This window comes from Idiotropiscis lumnitzeri, chromosome 11 (assembly GCF_059441095.1).
Source record: "Idiotropiscis lumnitzeri isolate Australia: NSW breed Sydney's pygmy pipehorse chromosome 11, RoL_Ilum_1.0, whole genome shotgun sequence".
Lineage (NCBI taxonomy): Eukaryota > Metazoa > Chordata > Actinopteri > Syngnathiformes > Syngnathidae > Idiotropiscis > Idiotropiscis lumnitzeri.
The window spans coordinates 19,630,678-19,658,004 of record NC_142401.1 but is presented as its reverse complement, the minus strand read 5'-3'; the positions used below and the strand labels follow the sequence as shown (position 1 = coordinate 19,658,004).

At 44.7% G+C, this 27,327-nt stretch overlaps 1 protein-coding gene and 56 non-coding genes across 59 annotated transcripts in view; 56 read left to right on the top strand and 1 right to left on the bottom strand.

Moving 5' to 3' along the window:
* LOC148327800 (receptor-type tyrosine-protein phosphatase gamma-like) overlaps positions 1-27,327 on the bottom strand; it is a 456,824-nt gene that overhangs the window by 233,032 nt on the left and 196,465 nt on the right. The gene's annotated exons all lie outside the window — the stretch shown is intronic.
* On the top strand, positions 236-308 carry trnat-ugu (transfer RNA threonine (anticodon UGU)). The gene has a single exon. It is a non-coding gene; the product is annotated as a tRNA-Thr (tRNA).
* trnat-cgu (transfer RNA threonine (anticodon CGU)) lies at positions 844-916 on the top strand. The gene has a single exon. It is a non-coding gene; the product is annotated as a tRNA-Thr (tRNA).
* Positions 1,454-1,526, top strand: trnat-cgu (transfer RNA threonine (anticodon CGU)). Its single transcript has one exon. It is a non-coding gene; the product is annotated as a tRNA-Thr (tRNA).
* trnat-agu (transfer RNA threonine (anticodon AGU)) lies at positions 1,732-1,804 on the top strand. Its single transcript has one exon. It is a non-coding gene; the product is annotated as a tRNA-Thr (tRNA).
* Positions 2,351-2,423, top strand: trnat-ugu (transfer RNA threonine (anticodon UGU)). Its single transcript has one exon. It is a non-coding gene; the product is annotated as a tRNA-Thr (tRNA).
* Positions 2,629-2,701, top strand: trnat-agu (transfer RNA threonine (anticodon AGU)). The gene has a single exon. It is a non-coding gene; the product is annotated as a tRNA-Thr (tRNA).
* trnat-ugu (transfer RNA threonine (anticodon UGU)) lies at positions 3,246-3,318 on the top strand. The gene has a single exon. It is a non-coding gene; the product is annotated as a tRNA-Thr (tRNA).
* trnat-cgu (transfer RNA threonine (anticodon CGU)) lies at positions 3,855-3,927 on the top strand. Its single transcript has one exon. It is a non-coding gene; the product is annotated as a tRNA-Thr (tRNA).
* On the top strand, positions 4,133-4,205 carry trnat-agu (transfer RNA threonine (anticodon AGU)). The gene has a single exon. It is a non-coding gene; the product is annotated as a tRNA-Thr (tRNA).
* Positions 4,411-4,483, top strand: trnat-agu (transfer RNA threonine (anticodon AGU)). The gene has a single exon. It is a non-coding gene; the product is annotated as a tRNA-Thr (tRNA).
* Positions 5,028-5,100, top strand: trnat-ugu (transfer RNA threonine (anticodon UGU)). Its single transcript has one exon. It is a non-coding gene; the product is annotated as a tRNA-Thr (tRNA).
* On the top strand, positions 5,637-5,709 carry trnat-cgu (transfer RNA threonine (anticodon CGU)). The gene has a single exon. It is a non-coding gene; the product is annotated as a tRNA-Thr (tRNA).
* On the top strand, positions 5,915-5,987 carry trnat-agu (transfer RNA threonine (anticodon AGU)). The gene has a single exon. It is a non-coding gene; the product is annotated as a tRNA-Thr (tRNA).
* trnat-agu (transfer RNA threonine (anticodon AGU)) lies at positions 6,194-6,266 on the top strand. The gene has a single exon. It is a non-coding gene; the product is annotated as a tRNA-Thr (tRNA).
* Positions 6,813-6,885, top strand: trnat-ugu (transfer RNA threonine (anticodon UGU)). Its single transcript has one exon. It is a non-coding gene; the product is annotated as a tRNA-Thr (tRNA).
* On the top strand, positions 7,146-7,218 carry trnat-cgu (transfer RNA threonine (anticodon CGU)). Its single transcript has one exon. It is a non-coding gene; the product is annotated as a tRNA-Thr (tRNA).
* trnat-agu (transfer RNA threonine (anticodon AGU)) lies at positions 7,424-7,496 on the top strand. Its single transcript has one exon. It is a non-coding gene; the product is annotated as a tRNA-Thr (tRNA).
* On the top strand, positions 8,043-8,115 carry trnat-ugu (transfer RNA threonine (anticodon UGU)). Its single transcript has one exon. It is a non-coding gene; the product is annotated as a tRNA-Thr (tRNA).
* Positions 8,321-8,393, top strand: trnat-agu (transfer RNA threonine (anticodon AGU)). Its single transcript has one exon. It is a non-coding gene; the product is annotated as a tRNA-Thr (tRNA).
* trnat-ugu (transfer RNA threonine (anticodon UGU)) lies at positions 8,938-9,010 on the top strand. Its single transcript has one exon. It is a non-coding gene; the product is annotated as a tRNA-Thr (tRNA).
* trnat-cgu (transfer RNA threonine (anticodon CGU)) lies at positions 9,546-9,618 on the top strand. The gene has a single exon. It is a non-coding gene; the product is annotated as a tRNA-Thr (tRNA).
* trnat-agu (transfer RNA threonine (anticodon AGU)) lies at positions 9,824-9,896 on the top strand. Its single transcript has one exon. It is a non-coding gene; the product is annotated as a tRNA-Thr (tRNA).
* On the top strand, positions 10,443-10,515 carry trnat-ugu (transfer RNA threonine (anticodon UGU)). Its single transcript has one exon. It is a non-coding gene; the product is annotated as a tRNA-Thr (tRNA).
* Positions 10,776-10,848, top strand: trnat-cgu (transfer RNA threonine (anticodon CGU)). Its single transcript has one exon. It is a non-coding gene; the product is annotated as a tRNA-Thr (tRNA).
* Positions 11,054-11,126, top strand: trnat-agu (transfer RNA threonine (anticodon AGU)). The gene has a single exon. It is a non-coding gene; the product is annotated as a tRNA-Thr (tRNA).
* On the top strand, positions 11,673-11,745 carry trnat-ugu (transfer RNA threonine (anticodon UGU)). The gene has a single exon. It is a non-coding gene; the product is annotated as a tRNA-Thr (tRNA).
* Positions 12,283-12,355, top strand: trnat-cgu (transfer RNA threonine (anticodon CGU)). The gene has a single exon. It is a non-coding gene; the product is annotated as a tRNA-Thr (tRNA).
* On the top strand, positions 12,561-12,633 carry trnat-agu (transfer RNA threonine (anticodon AGU)). The gene has a single exon. It is a non-coding gene; the product is annotated as a tRNA-Thr (tRNA).
* Positions 13,180-13,252, top strand: trnat-ugu (transfer RNA threonine (anticodon UGU)). The gene has a single exon. It is a non-coding gene; the product is annotated as a tRNA-Thr (tRNA).
* Positions 14,075-14,147, top strand: trnat-ugu (transfer RNA threonine (anticodon UGU)). The gene has a single exon. It is a non-coding gene; the product is annotated as a tRNA-Thr (tRNA).
* Positions 14,683-14,755, top strand: trnat-cgu (transfer RNA threonine (anticodon CGU)). The gene has a single exon. It is a non-coding gene; the product is annotated as a tRNA-Thr (tRNA).
* Positions 15,293-15,365, top strand: trnat-cgu (transfer RNA threonine (anticodon CGU)). The gene has a single exon. It is a non-coding gene; the product is annotated as a tRNA-Thr (tRNA).
* On the top strand, positions 15,571-15,643 carry trnat-agu (transfer RNA threonine (anticodon AGU)). The gene has a single exon. It is a non-coding gene; the product is annotated as a tRNA-Thr (tRNA).
* On the top strand, positions 16,190-16,262 carry trnat-ugu (transfer RNA threonine (anticodon UGU)). Its single transcript has one exon. It is a non-coding gene; the product is annotated as a tRNA-Thr (tRNA).
* On the top strand, positions 16,468-16,540 carry trnat-agu (transfer RNA threonine (anticodon AGU)). The gene has a single exon. It is a non-coding gene; the product is annotated as a tRNA-Thr (tRNA).
* trnat-ugu (transfer RNA threonine (anticodon UGU)) lies at positions 17,085-17,157 on the top strand. Its single transcript has one exon. It is a non-coding gene; the product is annotated as a tRNA-Thr (tRNA).
* On the top strand, positions 17,693-17,765 carry trnat-cgu (transfer RNA threonine (anticodon CGU)). Its single transcript has one exon. It is a non-coding gene; the product is annotated as a tRNA-Thr (tRNA).
* Positions 17,971-18,043, top strand: trnat-agu (transfer RNA threonine (anticodon AGU)). Its single transcript has one exon. It is a non-coding gene; the product is annotated as a tRNA-Thr (tRNA).
* Positions 18,590-18,662, top strand: trnat-ugu (transfer RNA threonine (anticodon UGU)). Its single transcript has one exon. It is a non-coding gene; the product is annotated as a tRNA-Thr (tRNA).
* trnat-agu (transfer RNA threonine (anticodon AGU)) lies at positions 18,868-18,940 on the top strand. The gene has a single exon. It is a non-coding gene; the product is annotated as a tRNA-Thr (tRNA).
* Positions 19,487-19,559, top strand: trnat-ugu (transfer RNA threonine (anticodon UGU)). Its single transcript has one exon. It is a non-coding gene; the product is annotated as a tRNA-Thr (tRNA).
* Positions 20,097-20,169, top strand: trnat-cgu (transfer RNA threonine (anticodon CGU)). The gene has a single exon. It is a non-coding gene; the product is annotated as a tRNA-Thr (tRNA).
* Positions 20,708-20,780, top strand: trnat-ugu (transfer RNA threonine (anticodon UGU)). The gene has a single exon. It is a non-coding gene; the product is annotated as a tRNA-Thr (tRNA).
* Positions 21,316-21,388, top strand: trnat-cgu (transfer RNA threonine (anticodon CGU)). Its single transcript has one exon. It is a non-coding gene; the product is annotated as a tRNA-Thr (tRNA).
* On the top strand, positions 21,594-21,666 carry trnat-agu (transfer RNA threonine (anticodon AGU)). Its single transcript has one exon. It is a non-coding gene; the product is annotated as a tRNA-Thr (tRNA).
* On the top strand, positions 22,213-22,285 carry trnat-ugu (transfer RNA threonine (anticodon UGU)). Its single transcript has one exon. It is a non-coding gene; the product is annotated as a tRNA-Thr (tRNA).
* Positions 22,817-22,893, top strand: trnat-cgu (transfer RNA threonine (anticodon CGU)). Its single transcript has one exon. It is a non-coding gene; the product is annotated as a tRNA-Thr (tRNA).
* trnat-agu (transfer RNA threonine (anticodon AGU)) lies at positions 23,099-23,171 on the top strand. The gene has a single exon. It is a non-coding gene; the product is annotated as a tRNA-Thr (tRNA).
* Positions 23,718-23,790, top strand: trnat-ugu (transfer RNA threonine (anticodon UGU)). The gene has a single exon. It is a non-coding gene; the product is annotated as a tRNA-Thr (tRNA).
* On the top strand, positions 24,328-24,400 carry trnat-cgu (transfer RNA threonine (anticodon CGU)). Its single transcript has one exon. It is a non-coding gene; the product is annotated as a tRNA-Thr (tRNA).
* trnat-agu (transfer RNA threonine (anticodon AGU)) lies at positions 24,606-24,678 on the top strand. Its single transcript has one exon. It is a non-coding gene; the product is annotated as a tRNA-Thr (tRNA).
* Positions 25,225-25,297, top strand: trnat-ugu (transfer RNA threonine (anticodon UGU)). Its single transcript has one exon. It is a non-coding gene; the product is annotated as a tRNA-Thr (tRNA).
* On the top strand, positions 25,503-25,575 carry trnat-agu (transfer RNA threonine (anticodon AGU)). Its single transcript has one exon. It is a non-coding gene; the product is annotated as a tRNA-Thr (tRNA).
* trnat-ugu (transfer RNA threonine (anticodon UGU)) lies at positions 26,120-26,192 on the top strand. Its single transcript has one exon. It is a non-coding gene; the product is annotated as a tRNA-Thr (tRNA).
* Positions 26,728-26,800, top strand: trnat-cgu (transfer RNA threonine (anticodon CGU)). Its single transcript has one exon. It is a non-coding gene; the product is annotated as a tRNA-Thr (tRNA).
* On the top strand, positions 27,006-27,078 carry trnat-agu (transfer RNA threonine (anticodon AGU)). Its single transcript has one exon. It is a non-coding gene; the product is annotated as a tRNA-Thr (tRNA).

Sequence of the window (27,327 nt, the reverse complement as noted above, 5' to 3'; positions counted from 1 at the left end):
GATGACCATGTCCCTAACCACTATCATCGTCGTGTGTTGCATCAGGCAGTAATGGAAAACCAGCAAGACTCAGACCCTTCCGGAGAAGGAAAGACGGACCAATTTGTAGGAGATAAGCAGGTGTATGTTTTGTCTCCTGCTAGTCAAGTCATGTCCTAAGTTTTTCTCATACATTTGAAGCTGCACTTTTCTTTGGGCTCGTTATCAAAAATGCGAACGATATGAAAATGTGCACGGCTTCATAGCTCAGTGGTTAGAGTACTGGTCTTGTAAACCAGTGGTCGTGAGTTCAATTCTCACTGAGGCCTAGATTGCAATCTGGTGTCAAGCCAGGTATTTTGGGTGTTAGAATCACCTTCCAAATGTGTTTAACATCTGCAGGTGTGCTCTTTATCTATAGGGAGTCTAGCAACCTACTTGGGTTTTCTTTGAAAAAACTTTAGTGCTCCCTACCTACCGCTGTGCTTTTGTTCCCTCGTTAACAAAATGCTAATGGCACGGTAGCGGACAAGGCCTCATTGCTATGTGGTTAGAGAACTGGTCTAGTAAACCAGGGGTCGTGAGTTCAATTCTCACTGAGGCTTGGTGGGTGTATACCTCACTGAAACCTGATGACCATGTCCCTAACCACTATCATCGTCGTGTGTTGCATCAGGCAATGACGGAAAACCAGCAAGACCCAGACCCTTCCGGAGAAGGATAGACTGGCCCTTTTTTAGGAGATAAGCAGGTGTATGTTTGGTCTCCTGCTAGTCAAGTCATGTCCTAAGTTATTCTCATGCATTTGAAGCTGCACTTTTTTTGGCTCGTTAACAAAAATGCTAAGAGTATAAATACATGGAAGGCTTCATAGCTCAGTGGTTAGAGTACTGGTCTCGTAAACCAGTGGTCGTGTGTTCAAATCTCACTGAGTCCTAGATAGCGATCTGGAATCAAGCCAGGTATTTTGGGTGTTAGAATCACCTTCCAAATGTGCTGAACATCTGCAGGTGTGCTCTTTATCTCTTGGGTGTCAAGCAACGTACTTGGGTTTTCTTTGAAAAAATTGTTCAGTGCTCCCCACCTACCGCTGTGCTTTTGTTCCCTCGTTAACAAAATGCTAATGGCACGGTAGTGGCCAAGGCCTCATTGCTATGTGGTTAGAGAACTGGTCTAGTAAACCAGGGGTCGTGAGTTCAATTCTCACTGAGGCTTGGTGGGTGAATACCTCACTGAAACCTGATGACCATGTCCCTAACCACTATCATCGTCGTGTGTTGCATCAGGCAATGACGGAAAACCAGCAAGACCCAGACCCTTCCGGAGAAGGATAGACTGGCCCTTTTTTAGGAGATAAGCAGGTGTATGTTTGGTCTCCTGCGAGTCAAGTAATGTCCTAAGTTTTTCTCATGCATTTGAAGCTGCACTTTTTTTGGCTCGTTAACAAAAATGCTAACAGTATAAATACATGGAAGGCTACATAGCTCAGTGGTTAGAGTACTGGTCTCGTAAACCAGTGGTCGTGAGTTCAATTCTCACTGAGGCCTAGATAGCGATCTGGAATATAGCCAGGTATTTTGGGTGTTAGAATCACCTTCCAAATGTGCTGAACATCTGCAGGTGTGCTCTTTATCTCTTGGGTGTCAAGCAACGTACTTGGGTTTTCTTTGAAAAAATTGTTCAGTGCTCCCCACCTACCGCTGTGCTTTTGTTCCCTCGTTAACAAAATGCTAATGGCACAATTGAGGACAAGGCCTCATAGCTCAGTGGTTAGAGCACTGGTCTAGTAAACCAGAGGTCGTGAGTTCAATTCTCACTGAGGCCTAGTGGACGTATGCCTCACTGAGGTCTGGTAGCATTCTTAGGAATTGATGTCAATCAAGGTCGTTTGGTTGTTAGAACAACCTCCTGAATAGGTAGAATGTTCGCAGGAATTTTCTTTACGTAGATTGAGTCAAGCGATGTACTTGCCTTTGCTTTAAAAAAATTGCAGAGTAACCACACCTTACCGCTGTGCTATTGTTAGATCGTGTAGAATATGTTAATGGCATACCGAAGTGCACGGCCTCATACCTCAGTGGTTAGCGCACTGACCTAGTAAGCCAGTGGTTGTGTGTTCAATTCTCACTGAGGCCTGATGACCATGTCCCTAACCACTATCATCGTCGTGTGTTGCATCAGGCAGTAATGGAAAACCAGCAAGACTCAGACCCTTCCGGAGAAGGAAAGACGGACCAATTTGTAGGAGATAAGCAGGTGTATGTTTTGTCTCCTGCTAGTCAAGTCATGTCCTAAGTTTTTCTCATACGTTTGAAGCTGCACTTTTCTTTGGGCTCGTTATCAAAAATGCGAACGATATGAAAATGTGCACGGCTTCATAGCTCAGTGGTTAGAGTACTGGTCTTGTAAACCAGTGGTCGTGAGTTCAATTCTCACTGAGACCTAGGTTGCAATCTGGTGTCAAGCCAGGTATTTTGGGTGTTAGAATCACCTTCCAAATGTGTTGAACATCTGCAGGTGTGCTCTTTATCTCTTGGGTGTCATGCAACGTACTTGGGTTTTCTTTGAAAAAATTGTTCAGTGCTCCCCACCTACCGCTGTGCTTTTGTTCCTTCGTTAACAAAATGCTAATAGCACAATTGAGGACAAGGCCTCATATCTCAGTGGTTAGACCACTGGTCTAGTAAACCAGGGGTCGTGAGTTCAATTCTCACTGAGGCCGGGTGGACAAATGCCTCACTGATACCTGCTAGCATTCTTAGGAATGTATGTCAAACAAGGTGATTTGGTTGTTAGAACAACCTCCTGAATAGGTAGAATGTTTGCCGGAGTTTTCTTAACCAAGATTGAGTCAAGCAATGTACTTGGGTTTTCTTTGAAAAAAATGCAGAGTGCCCACTTCTTACAGCTGTGCTATTGTTCGATCGTGAACAATATGTTCACGGCATACTCAAGTGCGAGTCCTCATACCTCAGTGGTTAGCGCACTGACCTAGTAACCCAGTGGTTGAGAGTTCAATTCTCACTGAGGCCTGATGACCATGTCACTAACCGCTATCATCGTCGTGTGTTGCAACATGCAGTGATGGAAAGCCAGCAAGACCCAGACCCTTCCGGAGAAGGATAGGCGGGCCCTTTTGTAGGAGATAAGCAGGTGTATGTTTGGACTCCTGCGAGTCAAGTAATGTCCTAAGTTTTTCTCATGCATTTGAAGCTGCACTTTTTTTGGCTCATTAACACAAATGCAAACGGTATGAAAACGTGCACGGCTTCATAGCTCAGTGGTGAGAGTACTGGTCTTGTAAACCAGTGGTCGTGAGTTCAATTCTCACTGAGGCCTAGATAGCAATCTGACATCAAGCCTGGTATTTTGGGTGTTAGAATCACCTTCCAAATGTGTTGAACATCTGCAGGTGTGCTCTTTATCGAGAGGGAGTCTAGCATCCTACTTGGATTTTCTTTGAAAAAACTTTAGTGGTCCCTACCTACCGCTGTGCTTTTGTTCCCTCGTAAACAAAATGCTAATGGCACGGTAGAGGACAAGACCTCATTGCTATGTGGTTAGAGAACTGGTCTAGTAAACCAGGGGTCGTGAGTTTCGTTTCTCACTGAGGCTTGGTGGGTGTATACCTCACTGAAACCTGATGACCATGTCCCTAACCACTATCATCATCGTGTGTTGCATCAGGCAGTGACGGAAAACCAGCAAGACCCGGACCCTTCCGGAGAAGGATAGACTGGCCCTTTTGTAGGAGATAAGCAGGTGTATGTTTGGTCTCCTGCGAGTCAAGTAATGTCCTAAGTTTTTCTCATGCATTTGAAGCTGCACTTTTTTTGGCTCGTTAACAAAAATGCTAACAGTATAAAGACATGGAAGGCTTCTTAGCTCAGTGGTTAGAGTACTGGTCTCGTAAACCAGTGGTCGTGAGTTCAATTCTCACTGAGCCCTAGATAGGGTCCTGGAATCTAGCCATGTATATTGGGTGTTAGAATCACCTTCCAAATGTGCTGAACATCTGCAGGTGTGCTCTTTATCTCTTGGGTGTCAAGCAACGTACTTGGGTTTTCTTTGAAAAAATTGTTCAGTGCTCCCCACCTATCGCTGTGCTTTTGTTCCATCGTTAACAAAATGCTAATGGCACAATTGCGGACAAGGCCTCATAGCTCAGTGGTTAGAGCACTGGTCTAGTAAACCAGTGGTCGTGAGTTCAATTCTCACTGAGGCCTAGATTGCGATCTGGAATCAAGCCAGGTATTTTGGGTGTTAGAATCACCTTCCAAATGTGCTGAACATCTGCAGGTCTGCTCTTTACCTCTTGGGTGTCAAGCAACGTACTTGGGTTTTCTTTGAAAAAATTGTTCAGTGCTCCCCACCTATCGCTGTGCTTTTGTTCCCTCGTTAACAAAATGCTAATGGCACAGTTGAGGACAAGGCCTCATAGCTCAGTGGTTAGAGCACTGGTCTAGTAAACCAGGGGTCGTGAGTTCAATTCTCACTGAGGCCTGGTGGACAAATGCCTCACTGATACCTGCTAGCATTCTTAGGAATGTATGTCAAACAAGGTGATTTGGTTGTTAGAACAACCTCCTGAATAGGTAGAATGTTTGCCGGAGTTTTCTTAACCAAGATTGAGTCAAGCAATGTACTTGGGTTTTCTTTGAAAAAAATGCAGAGTGCCCACTTCTTACAGCTGTGCTATTGTTCGATCGTGAACAATATGTTCACGGCATACTCAAGTGCGAGTCCTCATACCTCAGTGGTTAGCGCACTGACCTAGTAACCCAGTGGTTGAGAGTTCAATTCTCACTGAGGCCTGATGACCATGTCACTAACCGCTATCATCGTCGTGTGTTGCAACATGCAGTGATGGAAAGCCAGCAAGACCCAGACCCTTCCGGAGAAGGATAGGCGGGCCCTTTTGTAGGAGATAAGCAGGTGTATGTTTGGACTCCTGCGAGTCAAGTAATGTCCTAAGTTTTTCTCATGCATTTGAAGCTGCACTTTTTTTGGCTCATTAACACAAATGCAAACGGTATGAAAACGTGCACGGCTTCATAGCTCAGTGGTGAGAGTACTGGTCTTGTAAACCAGTGGTCGTGAGTTCAATTCTCACTGAGGCCTAGATAGCAATCTGACATCAAGCCTGGTATTTTGGGTGTTAGAATCACCTTCCAAATGTGTTGAACATCTGCAGGTGTGCTCTTTATCGAGAGGGAGTCTAGCATCCTACTTGGATTTTCTTTGAAAAAACTTTAGTGGTCCCTACCTACCGCTGTGCTTTTGTTCCCTCGTAAACAAAATGCTAATGGCACGGTAGAGGACAAGACCTCATTGCTATGTGGTTAGAGAACTGGTCTAGTAAACCAGGGGTCGTGAGTTTCGTTTCTCACTGAGGCTTGGTGGGTGTATACCTCACTGAAACCTGATGACCATGTCCCTAACCACTATCATCATCGTGTGTTGCATCAGGCAGTGACGGAAAACCAGCAAGACCCGGACCCTTCCGGAGAAGGATAGACTGGCCCTTTTGTAGGAGATAAGCAGGTGTATGTTTGGTCTCCTGCGAGTCAAGTAATGTCCTAAGTTTTTCTCATGCATTTGAAGCTGCACTTTTTTTGGCTCGTTAACAAAAATGCTAACAGTATAAAGACATGGAAGGCTTCTTAGCTCAGTGGTTAGAGTACTGGTCTCGTAAACCAGTGGTCGTGAGTTCAATTCTCACTGAGCCCTAGAAAGGGTCCTGGAATCTAGCCATGTATATTGGGTGTTAGAATCACCTTCCAAATGTGCTGAACATCTGCAGGTGTGCTCTTTATCTCTTGGGTGTCAAGCAACGTACTTGGGTTTTCTTTGAAAAAATTGTTCAGTGCTCCCCACCTATCGCTGTGCTTTTGTTCCATCGTTAACAAAATGCTAATGGCACAATTGCGGACAAGGCCTCATAGCTCAGTGGTTAGAGCACTGGTCTAGTAAACCAGTGGTCGTGAGTTCAATTCTCACTGAGGCCTAGATTGCGATCTGGAATCAAGCCAGGTATTTTGGGTGTTAGAATCACCTTCCAAATGTGCTGAACATCTGCAGGTCTGCTCTTTACCTCTTGGGTGTCAAGCAACGTACTTTGGGTTTTCTTTGAAAAAATTGTTCAGTGCTCCCCACCTATCGCTGTGCTTTTGTTCCCTCGTTAACAAAATGCTAATGGCACAGTTGAGGACAAGGCCTCATAGCTCAGTGGTTAGAGCACTGGTCTAGTAAACCAGGGGTCGTGAGTTCAATTCTCACTGAGGCCTGGTGGACCTATGCCTCACTGAGGTCTGGTAGCATTCTTAGGAATTGATCTCAAACAAGGTGATTTGGTTGTTAGAACAACCTCCTGAATAGGTACAATGTTCGCAGGAATTTTCTTTACGGAGATTGAGTCAAGCGATGTACTTCCCTTTGCTTTAAAAAAATTGCAGAGTAACCACACCTTACCGTTGTGCTATTGTTAGATCGTGTAGAATATGTTAATGGCATACCGAAATGCACGTCCTCATACCTCAGTGGTTAGCGCACTGACCTAGTTAGCCAGTGGTTGTGTGTTCAATTCTCACTGAGGCCTGATGACCATGTCCCTAACCACTATCATCGTCGTGTGTTGCATCAGGCAGTAATGGAAAACCAGCAAGACTCAGACCCTTCCGGAGAAGGAAAGACGGACAATTTTGTAGGAGATAAGCAGGTGTATGTTTTGTCTCCTGCTAGTCAAGTCATGTCCTAAGTTATTCTCATGCATTTGAAGCTGCACTTTTCTTTGGGCTCGTTATCAAAAATGCGAACGATATGAAAATGTGCACGGCTTCATAGCTCAGTGGTGAGCGTACTGGTCTTGTAAACCAGTGGTCGTGAGTTCAATTCTCACTGAGGCTTGGTGGGTGTATACCTCACTGAAGCATGATGACCATGTCCCTAACCACTATCATCGTCGTGTGTTGCATCAGGCAGTGACGGAAAACCAGCAAGACCCAGACCCTTTGCGGAGAAGGATAGACTGGCCCTTTTGTAGGAGATTAGCAGGTGTATGTTTGGTCTCCTGCGAGTCAAGTAATGTCCTAAGTTTTTCTCATGCATTTGAAGCTGCACTTTTTTTGGCTCGTTAACAAAAATGCTAAGAGTATAAATACATGGAAGGCTTCATAGCTCAGTGGTTAGAGTACTGGTCTCGTAAACCAGTGGTCGTGAGTTCAATTCTCACTGAGGCCTAGGTTGCAATCTGGTGTCAAGCCAGGTATTTTGGGTGTTAGAATCACCTTCCAAATGTGTTTAACATCTGCAGGTGTGCTCTTTATCTCTTGGGTGTCAAGCAACGTACTTGGGATTTCTTTGAAAAAATTGTTCAGTGCTCCCCACCTACCGCTGTGCTTTTGTTCCCTCGTTAACAAAATGCTAATGGCACAATTGAGGACAAGGCCTCATAGCTCAGTGGTTAGAGCACTGGTCTAGTAAACCAGGGGTCGTGAGTTCAATTCTCACTGAGGCCTGGTGGGCGTATACCTCACTGAGGTCTGGTAGCATTCTTAGGAATTGATGTCAAACAAGGTGATTTGGTTGTTAGAACAACCTCCTGAATAGGTAGAATGTTAGCAGGAATTTTCTTTACGTAGATTGAGTCAAGCGATGTACTTACCTTTGCTTTAAAAAAATTGCAGAGTAACCACACCTTACCGTTGTGCTATTGTTAGATCGTGTAGAATATGTTAATGGCATACCGAAGTGCACGTCCTCATACCTCAGTGGTTAGCGCACTGACTTAGTAAGCCAGTGGTTGTGTGTTCAATTCTCACTGAGGCCTGATGACCATGTCCCTAACCGCTATCATCGTCGTGTGTTGCATCAGGCAGTAATGGAAAACCAGCAAGACTCAGACCCTTCCGGAGAAGGAAAGACGGACCAATTTGTAGGAGATAAGCAGGTGTATGTTTTGTCTCCTGCTAGTCAAGTCATGTCCTAAGTTTTTCTCATACATTTGAAGCTGCACTTTTCTTTGGGCTCGTTATCAAAAATGCGAACGATATGAAAATGTGCACGGCTTCATAGCTCAGTGGTTAGAGTACTGGTCTTGTAAACCAGTGGTCGTGAGTTCAATTCTCACTGAGGCCTAGGTTGCAATCTGGTGTCAAGCCAGGTATTTTGGGTGTTAGAATCACCTTCCAAATGTGTTGAACATCTGCAGGTGTGCTCTTTATCTCTTGGGTGTCAAGCAACGTACTTGGGTTTTCTTTGAAAAAATTGTTCAGTGCTCCCCACCTACCGCTGTGCTTTTGTTCCCTCGTGAACAAAATGCTAATGGCACAATTGTGGACAAGGCCTCATATCTCAGTGGTTAGACCACTGGTCTAGTAAACCAGGGGTCGTGAGTTTAATTCTCACTGAGGCCTGGTGGACAAATGCCTCACTGATGCCTGCTAGCATTCTTAGGAATTGATGTCAAACAAGGTGATTTGGTTGTTAGAACAACCTCCTGAATAGGTAGAATGTATGCCGGAGTTTTCTTTACCTAGATTGAGTCAAGCAATGTACTTGGGTTTTCTTTGAAAAAAATGCAGAGTGCCCACTTCTTCCAGCTGCGCTATTGTTCGATCGTGAACAATATGTTCACGGCATACACAAGTGCGAGTCCTCATACCTCAGTGGTTAGCGCACTGACCTAGTAACCCAGTGGTTGAGAGTTCAATTCTCACTGAGGCCTGATGACCCTGTCACTAACCACTATCATCGTCGTGTGTTGCAACAGGCAGTGATGGAAAGCCAGCAAGACCCAGACCCTTCCGGAGAAGGATAGACTGGCCCTTTTGTAGGAGATAAGCAGGTGTATGTTTGGTCTCCTGCGAGTCAAGTAATGTCCTAAGTTTTTCTCATGCAACTGAAGCTGCACTTTTTTTGGCTCGTTAACACAAATGCAAACGGCATGAAAACTTGCACGGCTTTATACCTCAGTGGTGAGAGTACTGGTCTTGTAAACCAGTGGTCGTGAATTCAATTCTCACTGAGGCCTAGATAGTGATCTGACATCAAGCCTGGTATTTTGGGTGTTAGAATCACCTTCCAAATGTGTTGAACATCTGCAGGTGTGCTCTTTATCTATAGGGAGTCTAGCAACCTACTTGGGTTTTCTTTGAAAAAACTTTAGTGCTCCCTACCTACCGCTGTGCTTTTGTTCCCTCGTTAACAAAATGCTAATGGCACGGTAGCGGACAAGGCCTCATTGCTATGTGGTTAGAGAACTGGTCTAGTAAACCAGGGGTCGTGAGTTCAATTCTCACTGAGGCTTGGTGGGTGTATACCTCACTGAAACCTGATGACCATGTCCCTAACCACTATCATCGTCGTGTGTTGCATCAGGCAATGACGGAAAACCAGCAAGACCCAGACCCTTCCGGAGAAGAATAGACAGGCCTTTTTGTAGGAGATAAGCAGGTGTATGTTTGGTCTCCTGCGAGTCAAGTAATGTCCTAAGTTTTTCTCATGCATTTGAAGCTGCACTTTTTTTGGCTCGTTAACAAAAATGCTAACAGTATAAATACATGGAAGGCTACATAGCTCAGTGGTTAGAGTACTGGTCTCGTAAACCAGTGGTCGTGAGTTCAATTCTCACTGAGGCCTAGATAGCGATCTGCAATCAAGCCAGGTATTTTGGGTGTTAGAATCACCTTCCAAATGTGTTGAACATCTGCAGGTGTGCTCTTTATCTCTTGGGTGTCAAGCAACGTACTTGGGTTTTCTTTGAAAAAATTGTTCAGTGCTCCCCACCTACCGCTGTGCTTTTGTTCCCTCGTTAACAAAATGCTAATGGCACAATTGAGGACAAGGCCTCATAGCTCAGTGGTTAGAGCACTGGTCTAGTAAACCAGGGGTCGTGAGTTCAATTCTCACTGAGGCCTGGTGGACGTATGCCTCACTGAGGTCTGGTAGCATTCTTAGGAATTGATGTCAAACAAGGTCATTTGGTTGTTAGAACAACCTCCTGAATAGGTAGAATGTTCGCAGGAATTTTCTTTACGTAGATTGAGTCAAGCGATGTACTTGCCTTTGCTTTAAAAAAATTGCAGAGTAACCACACCTTACCGTTGTGCTATTGTTAGATCGTGTAGAATATGTTCATGGCATACCGAAGTGCACGTCCTCATACCTCAGTGGTTAGCGCACTGACCTAGTAAGCCAGTGGTTGTGTGTTCAATTCTCACTGAGGCCTGATGACCATGTCCCTAACCACTATCATCGTCGTGTGTTGCATCAGGCAGTAATGGAAAACCAGCAAGACTCAGACCCTTCCGGAGAAGGAAAGACGGACCATTTTGTAGGAGATAAGCAGGTGTATGTTTTGTCTCCTGCTAGTCAAGTCATGTCCTAAGTTTTTCTCATACATTTGAAGCTGCACTTTTCTTTGGGCTCGTTATAAAAAATGCGAACGATATGAAAATGTGCACGGCTTCATAGCTCAGTGGTGAGCGTACTGGTCTTGTAAACCAGTGGTCGTGAGTTCAATTCTCACTGAGGCTTGGTGGGTGTATACCTCACTGAAGCATGATGACCATGTCCCTAACCACTATCATCGTCGTGTGTTGCATCAGGCAGTGACGGAAAACCAGCAAGACCCAGACCCTTTGCGGAGAAGGATAGACTGGCCCTTTTGTAGGAGATTAGCAGGTGTATGTTTGGTCTCCTGCGAGTCAAGTAATGTCCTAAGTTTTTCTCATGCATTTGAAGCTGCACTTTTTTTGGCTCGTTAACAAAAATGCTAAGAGTATAAATACATGGAAGGCTTCATAGCTCAGTGGTTAGAGTACTGGTCTCGTAAACCAGTGGTCGTGAGTTCAATTCTCACTGAGGCCTAGGTTGCAATCTGGTGTCAAGCCAGGTATTTTGGGTGTTAGAATCACCTTCCAAATGTGTTGAACATCTGCAGGTGTGCTCTTTATCTCTTGGGTGTCAAGCAACGTACTTGGGATTTCTTTGAAAAAATTGTTCAGTGCTCCCCACCTACCGCTGTGCTTTTGTTCCCTCGTTAACAAAATACTAATGGCACAATTGAGGACAAGGCCTCATAGCTCAGTGGTTAGAGCACTGGTCTAGTAAACCAGGGGTCGTGAGTTCAATTCTCACTGAGGCCTGGTGGACGTATACCTCACTGAGGTCTGGTAGCATTCTTAGGAATTGATGTCAAACAAGGTGATTTGGTTGTTAGAACAACCTCCTGAATAGGTAGAATGTTCGCAGGAATTTTCTTTACGTAGATTGAGTCAAGCGATGTACTTACCTTTGCTTTAAAAAAATTGCAGAGTAACCACACCTTACCGTTGTGCTATTGTTAGATCGTGTAGAATATGTTAATGGCATACCGAAGTGCACGTCCTCATACCTCAGTGGTTAGCGCACTGACTTAGTAAGCCAGTGGTTGTGTGTTCAATTCTCACTGAGGCCTGATGACCATGTCCCTAACCGCTATCATCGTCGTGTGTTGCATCAGGCAGTAATGGAAAACCAGCAAGACTCAGACCCTTCCGGAGAAGGAAAGACGGACCAATTTGTAGGAGATAAGCAGGTGTATGTTTTGTCTCCTGCTAGTCAAGTCATGTCCTTAGTTTTTCTCATACATTTGAAGCTGCACTTTTCTTTGGGCTCGTTATCAAAAATGCGAACGATATGAAAATGTGCACGGCTTCATAGCTCAGTGGTTAGAGTACTGGTCTTGTAAACCAGTGGTCGTGAGTTTAATTCTCACTGAGGCCTAGGTTGCAATCTGGTGTCAAGCCAGGTATTTTGGGTGTTAGAATCACCTTCCAAATGTGTTGAACATCTGCAGGTGTGCTCTTTATCTCTTGGGTGTCAAGCAACGTACTTGGGTTTTCTTTGAAAAAATTGTTCAGTGCTCCCCACCTACCGCTGTGCTTTTGTTCCCTCGTTAACAAAATGCTAATGGCACGGTAGCGGACAAGGCCTCATTGCTATGTGGTTAGAGAACTGGTCTAGTAAACCAGGGGTCGTGAGTTCAATTCTCACTGAGGCTTGGTGGGTGTATACCTCACTGAAACCTGATGACCATGTCCCTAACCACTATCATCGTCGTGTGTTGCATCAGGCAATGACGGAAAACCAGCAAGACCCAGACCCTTCCGGAGAAGGATAGACTGGCCCTTTTTTAGGAGATAAGCAGGTGTATGTTTGGTCTCCTGCGAGTCAAGTAATGTCCTAAGTTTTTCTCATGCATTTGAAGTTGCACTTTTTTTGGCTCGTTAACAAAAATGCTAACAGTATAAATACAAGGAAGGCTTCATAGCTCAGTGGTTAGAGTACTGGTCTCGTAAACCAGTGGTCGTGAGTTCAATTCTCACTGAGGCCTAGATAGCGATCTGCAATCAAGCCAGGTATTTTGGGTGTTAGAATCACCTTCCAAATGTGTTGAACATCTGCAGGTGTGCTCTTTATCTCTTGGGTGTCAAGCAACGTACTTGGGTTTTCTTTGAAAAAATTGTTCAGTGCTCCCCACCTACCGCTGTGCTTTTGTTCCCTCGTTAACAAAATGCTAATGGCACAATTGAGGACAAGGCCTCATAGCTCAGTGGTTAGAGCACTGGTCTAGTAAACCAGGGGTCGTGAGTTCAATTCTCACTGAGGCCTGGTGGACGTATACCTCACTGAGGTCTGGTAGCATTCTTAGGAATTGATGTCAAACAAGGTGATTTGGTTGTTAGAATAACCTCCTGAATAGATAGAATGTTCGCAGGAATTTTCTTTACGTAGATTGAGTCAAGCGATGTACTTGCCTTTGCTTTAAAAAAATTGCAGAGTAACCACACCTTACCGTTGTGCTATTGTTAGATCGTGTAGAATATGTTCATGGCATACCGAAGTGCACGTCCTCATACCTCAGTGGTTAGCGCACTGACCTAGTAAGCCAGTGGTTGTGTGTTCAATTCTCACTGAGGCCTGATGACCATGTCACTAACCACTATCATCGTCGTGTGTTGCATCAGGCAGTAATGGAAAACCAGCAAGACTCAGACCCTTCCGGAGAAGGAAAGACGGACCAATTTGTAGGAGATAAGCAGGTGTATGTTTTGTCTCCTGCTAGTCAAGTCATGTCCTAAGTTTTTCTCATACATTTGAAGCTGCACTTTTCTTTGGGCTCGTTATCAAAAATGCGAACGATATGAAAATGTGCACGGCTTCATAGCTCAGTGGTTAGAGTACTGGTCTTGTAAACCAGTGGTCGTGAGTTCAATTCTCACTGAGGCCTAGGTTGCAATCTGGTGTCAAGCCAGGTATTTTGGGTGTTAGAATCACCTTCCAAATGTGTTGAACATCTGCAGGTGTGCTCTTTATTTCTTGGGTGTCAAGCAACGTACTTGGGTTTTCTTTGAAAAAATTGTTCAGTGCTCCCCACCTACCGCTGTGCTTTTGTTCCCTCGTTAACAAAATGCTAATGGCACAATTGTGGACAAGGCCTCATATCTCAGTGGTTAGACCACTGGTCTAGTAAACCAGGAGTCGTGAGTTCTATTCTCACTGAGGCCTGGTGGACAAATGCCTCACTGATGCCTGCTAGCATTCTTAGGAATGTATGTCAAACAAGGTGATTTGGTTGTTAGAACAACCTCCTGAATAGGTAGAATGTATGCCGGAGTTTTCTTTACCTAGATTGAGTCAAGCAATGTACTTGGGTTTTCTTTGAAAAAAATGCAGAGTGCCCACTTCTTCCAGCTGTGCTATTGTTCGATCGTGAACAATATGTTCACGGCATACTCAAGTGCGAGTCCTCATACCTCAGTGGTTAGCGCACTGACCTAGTAACCCAGTGGTTGAGAGTTCAATTCTCACTGAGGCCTGATGACCCTGTCACTAACCACTATCATCGTCGTGTGTTGCAACAGGCAGTGATGGAAAGCCAGCAAGACCCAGACCCTTCCGGAGAAGGATAGACTGGCCCTTTTGTAGGAGATAAGCAGGTGTATGTTTGGTCTCCTGCGAGTCAAGTAATGTCCTAAGTTTTTCTCATGCATTTGAAGCTGCAATTTTTTTGGCTCGTTAACACAAATGCAAACGGCATGAAAACTTGCACGGCTTCATACCTCAGTGGTGAGAGTACTGGTCTTGTAAACCAGTGGTCGTGAGTTCAATTCTCACTGAGGCCTAGATAGTGATCTGACATCAAGCCTGGTATTTTGGGTGTTAGAATCACCTTCCAAATGTGTTGAACATCTGCAGGTGTGCTCTTTATCTATAGGGAGTCTAGCAACCTACTTGGGTTTTCTTTGAAAAAACTTTAGTGCTCCCTACCTACCGCTGTGCTTTTGTTCCCTCGTTAACAAAATGCTAATGGCACGGTAGCGGACAAGGCCTCATTGCTATGTGGTTAGAGAACTGGTCTAGTAAACCAGGGGTCGTGAGTTCAATTCTCACTGAGGCTTGGTGGGTGTATACCTCACTGAAACCTGATGACCATGTCCCTAACCACTATCATCGTCGTGTGTTGCATCAGGCAATGACGGAAAACCAGCAAGACCCAGACCCTTCCGGAGAAGGATAGACTGGCCCTTTTTTAGGAGATAAGCAGGTGTATGTTTGGTCTCCTGCTAGTCAAGTCATGTCCTAAGTTATTCTCATGCATTTGAAGCTGCACTTTTTTTGGATCGTTAACAAAAATGCTAAGAGTATAAATACATGGAAGGCTTCATAGCTCAGTGGTTAGAGTACTGGTCTCGTAAACCAGTGGTCGTGTGTTCAATTCTCACTGAGTCCTAGATAGCGATCTGGAATCAAGCCAGGTATTTTGGGTGTTAGAATCACCTTCCAAATGTGTTGAACATCTGCAGGTGTGCTCTTTATCTCTTGGGTGTCAAGCAACGTACTTGGGTTTTCTTTGAAAAAATTGTTCAGTGCTCCCCACCAACCGCTGTGCTTTTGTTCCCTCGTTAACAAAATGCTATTGGCACGGTAGCGGACAAGGCCTCATTGCTATGTGGTTAGAGAACTGGTCTAGTAAACCAGGGGTCGTGAGTTCAATTCTCACTGAGGCTTGGTGGGTGTATACCTCACTGAAACCTGATGACCATGTCCCTAACCACTATCATCGTCGTGTGTTGCATCAGGCAATGACGGAAAACCAGCAAGACCCAGACCCTTCCGGAGAAGGATAGACTGGCCCTTTTTTAGGAGATAAGCAGGTGTATGTTTGGTCTCCTGCGAGTCAAGTAATGTCCTAAGTTTTTCTCATGCATTTGAAGCTGCACTTTTTTTGGCTCGTTAACAAAAATGCTAACAGTATAAATACATGGAAGGCTACATAGCTCAGTGGTTAGAGTACTGGTCTCGTAAACCAGTGGTCGTGAGTTCAATTCTCACTGAGGCCTAGATAGCGATCTGGAATCAAGCCAGGTATTTTGGGTGTTAGAATCACCTTCCAAATGTGTTGAACATCTGCAGGTGTGCTCTTTATCTCTTGGGTGTCAAGCAACGTACTTGGGATTTCTTTGAAAAAATTGTTCAGTGCTCCCCACCTACCGCTGTGCTTTTGTTCCCTCGTTAACAAAATGCTAATGGCACAATTGAGGACAAGGCCTCATAGCTCAGTGGTTAGAGCACTGGTCTAGTAAACCAGGGGTCGTGAGTTCAATTCTCACTGAGGCCTGGTGGACGTATACCTCACTGAGGTCTGGTAGCGTTCTTAGGAATTGATGTAAAACAAGGTGATTTGGTTGTTAGAACAACCTCCTGAATAGGTAGAATGTTCGCAGGAATTTTCTTTACGTAGATTGAGTCAAGCGATGTACTTACCTTTGCTTTAAAAAAATTGCAGAGTAACCACACCTTACCGTTGTGCTATTGTTAGATCGTGTAGAATATGTTAATGGCATACCGAAGTGCACGTCCTCATACCTCAGTGGTTAGCGCACTGACTTAGTAAGCCAGTGGTTGTGTGTTCAATTCTCACTGAGGCCTGATGACCATGTCCCTAACCGCTATCATCGTCGTGTGTTGCATCAGGCAGTAATGGAAAACCAGCAAGACTCAGACCCTTCCGGAGAAGGAAAGACGGACCAATTTGTAGGAGATAAGCAGGTGTATGTTTTGTCTCCTGCTAGTCAAGTCATGTCCTAAGTTTTTCTCATACATTTGAAGCTGCACTTTTCTTTGGGCTCGTTATCAAAAATGCGAACGATATGAAAATGTGCACGGCTTCATAGCTCAGTGGTTAGAGTACTGGTCTTGTAAACCAGTGGTCGTGAGTTCAATTCTCACTGAGGCCTAGGTTGCAATCTGGTGTCAAGCCAGGTATTTTGGGTGTTAGAATCACCTTCCAAATGTGTTGAACATCTGCAGGTGTGCTCTTTATTTCTTGGGTGTCAAGCAACGTACTTGGGTTTTCTTTGAAAAAATTGTTCAGTGCTCCCCACCTACCGCTGTGCTTTTGTTCCCTCGTTAACAAAATGCTAATGGCACAATTGTGGACAAGGCCTCATATCTCAGTGGTTAGACCACTGGTCTAGTAAACCAGGGGTCGTGAGTTCTATTCTCACTGAGGCCTGGTGGACAAATGCCTCACTGATGCCTGCTAGCATTCTTAGGAATGTATGTCAAACAAGGTGATTTGGTTGTTAGAACAACCTCCTGAATAGGTAGAATGTATGCCGGAGTTTTCTTTACCTAGATTGAGTCAAGCAATGTACTTGGGTTTTCTTTGAAAAAAATGCAGAGTGCCCACTTCTTCCAGCTGTGCTATTGTTCGATCGTGAACAATATGTTCACGGCATACTCAAGTGCGAGTCCTCATACCTCAGTGGTTAGCGCACTGACCTAGTAACCCAGTGGTTGAGAGTTCAATTCTCACTGAGGCCTGATGACCCTGTCACTAACCACTATCATCGTCGTGTGTTGCAACAGGCAGTGATGGAAAGCCAGCAAGACCCAGACCCTTCCGGAGAAGGATAGACTGGCCCTTTTGTAGGAGATAAGCAGGTGTATGTTTGGTCTCCTGCGAGTCAAGTAATGTCCTAAGTTTTTCTCATGCATTTGAAGCTGCAATTTTTTTGGCTCGTTAACACAAATGCAAACGGCATGAAAACTTGCACGGCTTCATACCTCAGTGGTGAGAGTACTGGTCTTGTAAACCAGTGGTCGTGAGTTCAATTCTCACTGAGGCCTAGATAGTGATCTGACATCAAGCCTGGTATTTTGGGTGTTAGAATCACCTTCCAAATGTGTTGAACATCTGCAGGTGTGCTCTTTATCTCTTGGGTGTCAAGCAACCTACTTGGGTTTTCTTTGAAAAAACTTTAGTGCTCCCTACCTACCGCTGTGCTTTTGTTCCCTCGTTAACAAAATGCTAATGGCATGGTAGAGGACAAGGCCTCATTGCTATGTGGTTAGAGAACTGGTCTAGTAAACCAGGGGTCGTGAGTTCAATTCTCACTGAGGCTTGGTGGGTGTATACCTCACTGAAACCTGATGACCATGTCCCTAACCACTATCATCGTCGTGTGTTGCATCAGGCAATGACGGAAAACCAGCAAGACCCAGACCCTTCCGGAGAAGGATAGACTGGCCCTTTTTTAGGAGATAAGCAGGTGTATGTTTGGTCTCCTGCGAGTCAAGTAATGTCCTAAGTTTTTCTCATGCATTTGAAGCTGCACTTTTTTTGGCTCGTTAACAAAAATGCTAACAGTATAAATACATGGAAGGCTACATAGCTCAGTGGTTAGAGTACTGGTCTCGTAAACCAGTGGTCGTGAGTTCAATTCTCACTGAGGCCTAGATAGCGATCTGGAATCAAGCCAGGTATTTTGGGTGTTAGAATCACCTTCCAAATGTGCTGAACATCTGCAGGTGTGCTCTTTATATCTTGGGTGTCAAGCAACGTACTTGGGTTTTCATTGAAAAAATTGTTCAGTGCTCCCCACCTACCGCTGTGCTTTTGTTCCCTCGTTAACAAAATGCTAATGGCACAATTGAGGACAAGGCCTCATAGCTCAGTGGTTAGAGCACTGGTCTAGTAAACCAGGGGTCGTGAGTTCAATTCTCACTGAGACCTGGTGGACGTATGCCTCACTGAGGTCTGGTAGCATTCTTAGGAATTTATGTCAAACAAGGTGATTTGGTTGTTAGAACAACCTCCTGAATAGGTAGAATGTTCGCAGGAATTTTCTTTACGGAGATTGAGTCAAGCGATGTACTTGCCTTTGCTTTAAAAAAATTGCAGAGTAACCACACCTTACCGTTGTGCTATTGTTAGATCGTGTAGAATATGTTAATGGCATACCGAAGTGCACGTCCTCATACCTCAGTGGTTAGCGCACTGACCTAGTTAGCCAGTGGTTGTGTGTTCAATTCTCACTGAGGCCTGATGACCATGTCCCTAACCACTATCATCGTCGTGTGTTGCATCAGGCAGTAATGGAAAACCAGCAAGACTCAGACCCTTCCGGAGAAGGAAAGACGGACCATTTTGTAGGAGATAAGCAGGTGTATGTTTTGTCTCCTGCTAGTCAAGTCATGTCCTAAGTTTTTCTCATACATTTGAAGCTGCACTTTTCTTTGGGCTCGTTATCAAAAATGCGAACGATATGAAAATGTGCACGGCTTCATAGCTCAGTGGTTAGAGTACTGGTCTTGTAAACCAGTGGTCGTGAGTTCAATTCTCACTGAGGCCTAGGTTGCAATCTGGTGTCAAGCCAGGTATTTTGGGTGTTAGAATCACCTTCCAAATGTGTTGAACATCTGCAGGTGTGCTCTTTATCTCTTGGGTGTCAAGCAACGTACTTGGGATTTCTTTGAAAAAATTGTTCAGTGCTCCCCACCTACCGCTGTGCTTTTGTTCCCTCGTTAACAAAATGCTAATGGCACAATTGAGGACAAGGCCTCATAGCTCAGTGGTTAGAGCACTGGTCTAGTAAACCAGGGGTCGTGAGTTCAATTCTCACTGAGGCCTGGTGGACGTATACCTCACTGAGGTCTGGTAGCATTCTTAGGAATTGATGTAAAACAAGGTGATTTGGTTGTTAGAACAACCTCCTGAATAGGTAGAATGTTCGCAGGAATTTTCTTTACGTAGATTGAGTCAAGCGATGTACTTACCTTTGTTTTAAAAAAATTGCAGAGTAACCACACCTTACCGTTGTGCTATTGTTAGATCGTGTAGAATATGTTAATGGCATACCGAAGTGCACGTCCTCATACCTCAGTGGTTAGCGCACTGACTTAGTAAGCCAGTGGTTGTGTGTTCAATTCTCACTGAGGCCTGATGACCATGTCCCTAACCGCTATCATCGTCGTGTGTTGCATCAGGCAGTAATGGAAAACCAGCAAGACTCAGACCCTTCCGGAGAAGGAAAGACGGACCAATTTGTAGGAGATAAGCAGGTGTATGTTTTGTCTCCTGCTAGTCAAGTCATGTCCTAAGTTTTTCTCATACATTTGAAGCTGCACTTTTCTTTGGGCTCGTTATCAAAAATGCGAACGATATGAAAATGTGCACGGCTTCATAGCTCAGTGGTTAGAGTACTGGTCTTGTAAACCAGTGGTCGTGAGTTCAATTCTCACTGAGGCCTAGGTTGCAATCTGGTGTCAAGCCAGGTATTTTGGGTGTTAGAATCACCTTCCAAATGTGTTGAACATCTGCAGGTGTGCTCTTTATCTCTTGGGTGTCAAGCAACGTACTTGGGTTTTCTTTGAAAAAATTGTTCAGTGCTCCCCACCTACCGCTGTGCTTTTGTTCCCTCGTTAACAAAATGCTAATGGCACGGTAGCGGACAAGGCCTCATTGCTATGTGGTTAGAGAACTGGTCTAGTAAACCAGGGGTCGTGAGTTCAATTCACACTGAGGCTTGGTGGGTGTATACTTCACTGAAACCTGATGACCATGTCCCTAACCACTATCATCGTCGTGTGTTGCATCAGGCAATGACGGAAAACCAGCAAGACCCAGACCCTTCCGGAGAAGGATAGACTGGCCCTTTTTTAGGAGATAAGCAGGTGTATGTTTGGTCTCCTGCGAGTCAAGTAATGTCCTAAGTTTTTCTCATGCATTTGAAGCTGCACTTTTTTTGGCTCGTTAACAAAAATGCTAACAGTATAAATACATGGAAGGCTACATAGCTCAGTGGTTAGAGTACTGGTCTCGTAAACCAGTGGTCGTGAGTTCAATTCTCACTGAGGCCTAGATAGCGATATGGAATCAAGCCAGTTATTTTGGGTGTTAGAATCACCTTCCAAATGTGTTGAACATCTGCAGGTGTGCTCTTTATCTCTTGGGTGTCAAGCAACGTACTTGGGTTTTCTTTGAAAAAATTGTTCAGTGCTCCCCACCTACCGCTGTGCTTTTGTTCCCTCGTAAACAAAATGCTAATGGCACGGTAGAGGACAAGACCTCATTGCTATGTGGTTAGAGAACTGGTCTAGTAAACCAGGGGTCGTGAGTTTCGTTTCTCACTGAGGCTTGGTGGGTGTATACCTCACTGAAGCCTGATGACCATGTCCCTAACCACTATCATCATCGTGTGTTGCATCAGGCAGTGACGGAAAACCAGCAAGACCCGGACCCTTCCGGAGAAGGATAGACTGGCCCTTTTGTAGGAGATAAGCAGGTATATGTTTGGTCTCCTGCGAGTCAAGTAATGTCCTAAGTTTTTCTCATGCATTTGAAGCTGCACTTTTTTTGGCTCGTTAACACAAATGCAGACGGTATGAAAACGTGCACGGCTTCATACCTCAGTGGTGAGAGTACTGGTCTTGTAAACCAGTGGTCGTGAGTTCAATTCTCACTGAGGCCTAGATAGTGATCTGACATCAAGCCTGGCATTTTGGGTGTTAGAATCACCTTCCAAATGTGTTGAACATCTGCAGGTGTGCTCCTTATCTATAGGGAGTCTAGCAACCTACTTGGGTTTTCTTTGAAAAAACTTTAGTGCTCCCTACCTACCGCTGTGCTTTTGTTCCCTCGTTAACAAAATGCTAATGGCACGGTAGAGGACAAGGCCTCATTGCTATGTGGTGAGAGAACTGGTCTAGTAAACAAGGCGTCGTGAGTTCAATTCTCACTGAGGCTTGGTGGGTGTATACCTCACTGAAACCTGATGACCATGTCCCTAACCACTATCATCGTCGTGTGTTGCATCAGGCAATGACAGAAAACCAGCAAGACCCAGACCCTTCCGGAGAAGGATAGACAGGCCTTTTTGTAGGAGATAAGCAGGTGTATGTTTGGTCTCCTGCGAGTCAAGTAATGTCCTAAGTTTTTCTCATGCATTTGAAGCTGCACTTTTTTTGGCTCGTTAACAAAAATGCTAACAGTATAAATACAAGGAAGGCTTCATAGCTCAGTGGTTAGAGTACTGGTCTCGTAAACCAGTGGTCGTGAGTTCAATTCTCACTGAGGCCTAGATAGCGATCTGCAATCAAGCCAGGTATTTTGGGTGTTAGAATCACCTTCCAAATGTGTTGAACATCTGCAGGTGTGCTCTTTATCTCTTGGGTGTCAAGCAACGTACTTGGGTTTTCTTTGAAAAAATTGTTCAGTGCTCCCCACCTACCGCTGTGCTTTTGTTCCCTCGTTAACAAAATGCTAATGGCACAATTGAGGACAAGGCCTCATAGCTCAGTGGTTAGAGCACTGGTCTAGTAAACCAGGGGTCGTGAGTTCAATTCTCACTGAGGCCTGGTGGACGTATACCTCACTGAGGTCTGGTAGCATTCTTAGGAATTGATGTCCAACAAGGTGATTTGGTTGTTAGAACAACCTCCTGAATAGATAGAATGTTCGCAGGAATTTTCTTTACGTAGATTGAGTCAAGCGATGTACTTGCCTTTGCTTTAAAAAAATTGCAGAGTAACCACACCTTACCGTTGTGCTATTGTTAGATCGTGTAGAATATGTTCATGGCATACCGAAGTGCACGTCCTCATACCTCAGTGGTTAGCGCACTGACCTAGTAAGCCAGTGGTTGTGTGTTCAATTCTCACTGAGGCCTGATGACCATGTCCCTAACCACTATCATCGTCGTGTGTTGCATCAGGCAGTAATGGAAAACCAGCAAGACTCAGACCCTTCCGGAGAAGGAAAGACGGACCAATTTGTAGGAGATAAGCAGGTGTATGTTTTGTCTCCTGCTAGTCAAGTCATGTCCTAAGTTTTTCTCATACATTTGAAGCTGCACTTTTCTTTGGGCTCGTTATCAAAAATGCGAACGATATGAAAATGTGCACGGCTTCATAGCTCAGTGGTTAGAGTACTGGTCTTGTAAACCAGTGGTCGTGAGTTCAATTCTCACTGAGGCCTAGGTTGCAATCTGGTGTCAAGCCAGGTATTTTGGGTGTTAGAATCACCTTCCAAATGTGTTTAACATCTGCAGGTGTGCTCTTTATCTATAGGGAGTCTAGCAACCTACTTGGGTTTTCTTTGAAAAAACTTTAGTGCTCCCTACCTACCGCTGTGCTTTTGTTCCCTCGTTAACAAAATGCTAATGGCACGGTAGCGGACAAGGCCTCATTGCTATGTGGTTAGAGAACTGGTCTAGTAAACCAGGGGTCGTGAGTTCAATTCTCACTGAGGCTTGGTGGGTGTATACCTCACTGAAACCTGATGACCATGTCCCTAACCACTATCATCGTCGTGTGTTGCATCAGGCAATGACGGAAAACCAGCAAGACCCAGACCCTTCCGGAGAAGGATAGACTGGCCCTTTTTTAGGAGATAAGCAGGTGTATGTTTGGTCTCCTGCTAGTCAAGTCATGTCCTAAGTTATTCTCATGCATTTGAAGCTGCACTTTTTTTGGCTCGTTAACAAAAATGCTAAGAGTATAAATACATGGAAGCCTTCATAGCTCAGTGGTTAGAGTACTGGTCTCGTAAACCAGTGGTCGTGTGTTCAATTCTCACTGAGTCCTAGATAGCGATCTGGAATCAAGCCAGGTATTTTGGGTGTTAGAATCACCTTCCAAATGTGCTGAACATCTGCAGTGGTGCTCTTTATCTCTTGGGTGTCAAGCAACGTACTTGTGTTTTCTTTGAAAAAATTGTTCAGTGCTCCCCCCCTACCGCTGTGCTTTTGTTCCCTCGTTAACAAAATGCTAATGGCACAATTGAGGACAAGGCCTCATAGCTCAGTGGTTAGAGCACTGGTCTAGTAAACCAGGGGTCGTGAGTTCAATTCTCACTGAGGTCTGCTGGACGTATACCTCACTGAGGTCGGGTAGCATTCTTAGGAATTGATGTCAAACAAGGTGATTTGGTTGTTAGAACAACCTCCTGAATAGGTAGAATGTTCGCAGGAATTTTCTTTACGTAGATTGAGTCAAGCGATGTACTTACCTTTGCTTTAAAAAAATTGCAGAGTAACCACACCTTACCGTTGTGCTATTGTTAGATCGTGTAGAATATGTTAATGGCATACCGAAGTGCACGTCCTCATACCTTAGTGGTTAGCGCACTGACCTAGTAAGCCAGTGGTTGTGTGTTCAATTCTCACTGAGGCCTGATGACCATGTCCCTAACCACTATCATCGTCGTGTGTTGCAACAGGCAGTGATGGAAAGCCAGCAAGACCCAGACCCTTCCGGAGAAGGAAAGACGGACAAATTTGTAGGAGATAAGCAGGTGTATGTTTTGTCTCCTGCTAGTCAAGTCATGTCCTAAGTTTTTCTCATACATTTGAAGCTGCACTTTTCTTTGGGCTCGTTATCAAAAATGCGAACGATATGAAAATGTGCACGGCTTCATAGCTCAGTGGTTAGAGTACTGGTCTTGTAAACCAGTGGTCGTGAGTTCAATTCTCACTGAGGCCTAGGTTGCAATCTGGTGTCAAGCCAGGAATTTTGGGTGTTAGAATCACCTTCCAAATGTGTTGAACATCTGCAGGTGTGCTCTTTATCTCTTGGGTGTCAAGCAACGTACTTGGGTTTTCTTTGAAAAAAATGTTCAGTGCTCCCCACCTACCGCTGTGCTTTTGTTCCCTCGTTAACAAAATGCTAATGGCACGGTAGCGGCCAAGGCCTCATTGCTATGTGGTTAGAGAACTGGTCTAGTAAACCAGGGGTCGTGAGTTCAATTCTCACTGAGGCTTGGTGGGTGTATACCTCACTGAAACCTGATGACCATGTCCCTAACCACTATCATCGTCGTGTGTTGCATCAGGCAATGACGGAAAACCAGCAAGACCCAGACCCTTCCGGAGAAGGATAGACTGGCCCTTTTTTAGGAGATAAGCAGGTGTATGTTTGGTCTCCTGCGAGTCAAGTAATGTCCTAAGTTTTTCTCATGCATTTGAAGCTGCACTTTTTTTGGCTCGTTAACAAAAATGCTAACAGTATAAATACATGGAAGGCTACATAGCTCAGTGGTTAGCGTACTGGTCTCGTAAACCAGTGGTCGTGAGTTCAATTCTCACTGAGGCCTAGATAGCGATCTGGAATCAAGCCAGGTATTTTGGGTGTTAGAATCACCTTCCAAATGTGCTGAACATCTGCAGGTGTGCTCTTTATCTCTTGGGTGTCAAGCAACGTACTTGGGTTTTCTTTGAAAAAATTGTTCAGTGCTCCCCACCTACCGCTGTGCTTTTGTTCCCTCGTTAACAAAATGCTAATGGCACAATTGAGGACAAGGCCTCATAGCTCAGTGGTTAGAGCACTGGTCTAGTAAACCAGAGGTCGTGAGTTCAATTCTCACTGAGGCCTAGTGGACGTATGCCTCACTGAGGTCTGGTAGCATTCTTAGGAATTGATGTCAAACAAGGTGATTTGGTTGTTAGAACAACCTCCTGAATCGGTAGAATGTTCGCAGGAATTTTCTTTACGTAGATTGAGTCAAGCGATGTACTTGCCTTTGCTTTAAAAAAATTGCAGAGTAACCACACCTTACCGCTGTGCTATTGTTAGATCGTGTAGAATATGTTAATGGCATACCAAAGTGCACGGCCTCATACCTCAGTGGTTAGCGCACTGACCTAGTAAGCCAGTGGTTGTGTGTTCAATTCTCACTGAGGCCTGATGACCATGTCCCTAACCACTATCATCGTCGTGTGTTGCATCAGGCAGTAATGGAAAACCAGCAAGACTCAGACCCTTCCGGAGAAGGAAAGACGGACCAATTTGTAGGAGATAAGCAGGTGTATGTTTTGTCTCCTGCTAGTCAAGTCATGTCCTAAGTTTTTCTCATACGTTTGAAGCTGCACTTTTCTTTGGGCTCGTTATCAAAAATGCGAACGATATGAAAATGTGCACGGCTTCATAGCTCAGTGGTTAGAGTACTGGTCTTGTAAACCAGTGGTCGTGAGTTCAATTCTCACTGAGGCCTAGGTTGCAATCTGGTGTCAAGCCAGGTATTTTGGGTGTTAGAATCACCTTCCAAATGTGTTGAACATCTGCAGGTGTGCTCTTTATCTCTTGGGTGTCAAGCAACGTACTTGGGTTTTCTTTGAAAAAATTGTTCAGTGCTCCCCACCTACCGCTGTGCTTTTGTTCCTTCGTTAACAAAATGCTAATAGCACAATTGAGGACAAGGCCTCATATCTCAGTGGTTAGACCACTGGTCTAGTAAACCAGGGGTCGTGAGTTCAATTCTCACTGAGGCCGGGTGGACAAATGCCTCACTGATACCTGCTAGCATTCTTAGGAATGTATGTCGAACAAGGTGATTTGGTTGTTAGAACAACCTCCTGAATAGGTAGAATGTTTGCCGGAGTTTTCTTAACCAAGATTGAGTCAAGCAATGTACTTGGGTTTTCTTTGAAAAAAATGCAGAGTGCCCACTTCTTACAGCTGTGCTATTGTTCGATCGTGAACAATATGTTCACGGCATACTCAAGTGCGAGTCCTCATACCTCAGTGGTTAGCGCACTGACCTAGTAACCCAGTGGTTGAGAGTTCAATTCTCACTGAGGCCTGATGACCATGTCACTAACCGCTATCATCGTCGTGTGTTGCAACATGCAGTGATGGAAAGCCAGCAAGACCCAGACCCTTCCGGAGAAGGATAGGCGGGCCCTTTTGTAGGAGATAAGCAGGTGTATGTTTGGACTCCTGCGAGTCAAGTAATGTCCTAAGTTTTTCTCATGCATTTGAAGCTGCACTTTTTTTGGCTCATTAACACAAATGCAAACGGTATGAAAACGTGCACGGCTTCATAGCTCAGTGGTGAGAGTACTGGTCTTGTAAACCAGTGGTCGTGAGTTCAATTCTCACTGAGGCCTAGATAGCAATCTGACATCAAGCCTGGTATTTTGGGTGTTAGAATCACCTTCCAAATGTGTTGAACATCTGCAGGTGTGCTCTTTATCGAGAGGGAGTCTAGCAACCTACTTGGGTTTTCTTTGAAAAAACTTTAGTGCTCCCTACCTACCGCTGTGCTTTTGTTCCCTCGTTAACAAAATGCTAATGGCACGGTAGAGGACAAGGCCTCATTGCTATGTGGTTAGAGAACTGGTCTAGTAAACAGGGGGTCGTGAGTTCAATTCTCACTGAGGCTTGGTGGGTGTATACCTCACTGAAACCTGATGACCATGTCCCTAACCACTATCATCGTCGTGTGTTGCATCAGGCAATGACGGAAAACCAGCAAGACCCAGACCCTTCCGGAGAAGGATAGACAGGCCTTTTTGTAGGAGATAAGCAGGTGTATGTTTGGTCTCCTGCGAGTCAAGTAATGTCCTAAGTTTTTCTCATGCATTTGAAGCTGCACTTTTTTTGGCTCGTTAACAAAAATGCTAACAGTATAAATACAAGGAAAGCTTCATAGCTCAGTGGTTAGAGTACTGGTCTCGTAAACCAGTGGTCGTGAGTTCAATTCTCACTGAGGCCTAGATAGCGATCTGCAATCAAGCCAGGTATTTTGGGTGTTAGAATCACCTTCCAAATGTGTTGAACATCTGCAGGTGTGCTCTTTATCTCTTGGGTGTCAAGCAACGTACTTGGGTTTTCTTTGAAAAAATTGTTCAGTGCTCCCCACCTACCGCTGTGCTTTTGTTCCCTCGTTAACAAAATGCTAATGGCACAATTGAGGACAAGGCCTCATAGCTCAGTGGTTAGAGCACTGGTCTAGTAAACCAGGGGTCGTGAGTTCAATTCTCACTGAGGCCTGCTGGACGTATACCTCACTGAGGTCTGGTAGCATTCTTAGGAATTGATGTCAAACAAGGTGATTTGGTTGTTAGAACAACCTCCTGAATAGATAGAATGTTCCCAGGAATTTTCTTTACGTAGATTGAGTCAAGCGATGTACTTGCCTTTGCTTTAAAAAAATTGCAGAGTAACCACACCTTACCGTTGTGCTATTGTTAGATCGTGTAGAATATGTTCATGGCATACCGAAGTGCACGTCCTCATACC